This window comes from Cyphomyrmex costatus, unplaced genomic scaffold, assembly GCF_001594065.2.
Source record: "Cyphomyrmex costatus isolate MS0001 unplaced genomic scaffold, Ccosl1.0 scaffold866, whole genome shotgun sequence".
Lineage (NCBI taxonomy): Eukaryota > Metazoa > Arthropoda > Insecta > Hymenoptera > Formicidae > Cyphomyrmex > Cyphomyrmex costatus.
Window position 1 is genome coordinate 93,703 of NW_017280448.1, and position 913 is coordinate 94,615.

The window sequence follows — 913 nt, forward strand, 5'->3', positions numbered from 1 at the left end:
CACACCGCCGCTAGCCCCCAAACGTCCGCTTCCAGCGGCCCGCGCGCCCATCGCGGCGTTCTGTAGGCGTACACTCAATGGTGTGGTAGGCCGGACGGACGCGCGTATTTGCCAATCTTTAAAAATTAATATCTCGTTAACTATTGCTGCAATCCCAAAATGGTACAGGACTTTTCGACTCAGTATAGTCTGTTCTACCCACCCATTAAATATTATGCGGTTATTCTCAGCCACCCTGTATATGAGTGAAAACTGACATCAGATTTGTAATCTGCGACCCCGAAAATCCTTGAGTAACTCGTTTCAAGCATATTCATCCATTTTTTAGAAAGTTGTCGGCCATATTGGATCCGCCATTTTGAATTTTCAAAAACTGACATCAGATTCGTAATTTGCGACCCCGAGAACCCCCGAGTAACTCCTTTCAAGCAAATTCATCCATTTTTTAAAAAGTCGTCTGCCATATTGTATCCGCCATTTTGAATTCCTGAAAAATGATATCTGATTCGTAATCAGCGACCCCAAAAACCCCTGAGTAACGAGTTTCAAGCGAATTCAGTGAATAGAAAAATGCGTGACTGAAAGGGTTAAGGCGATTATGGATGTTTTAGTGTTTTAAGACTTCCATAATATTGCATAATTGTTTTAATCAGACCGATGAACTATCTTAGGGTTATCTTGCTATCTTACCTGTGTCTGCAGGCTATCTTATGAGCCTTTTAGGGCTTTATGGCTACTTGATATATATTTTATGACGATTTTTTGCCTTTTTAGGCGAGTTTTAATTTTTTTAGGCATGATGCCGAATTCAAAAAATTCTGAAAAAATTCAGGGTGAAAATAAGTTTAATAATACATATTTTTGAATTTTTGCGAGGTTGCCAATCATAAACTAACAAAAGGGGGTCACTTAT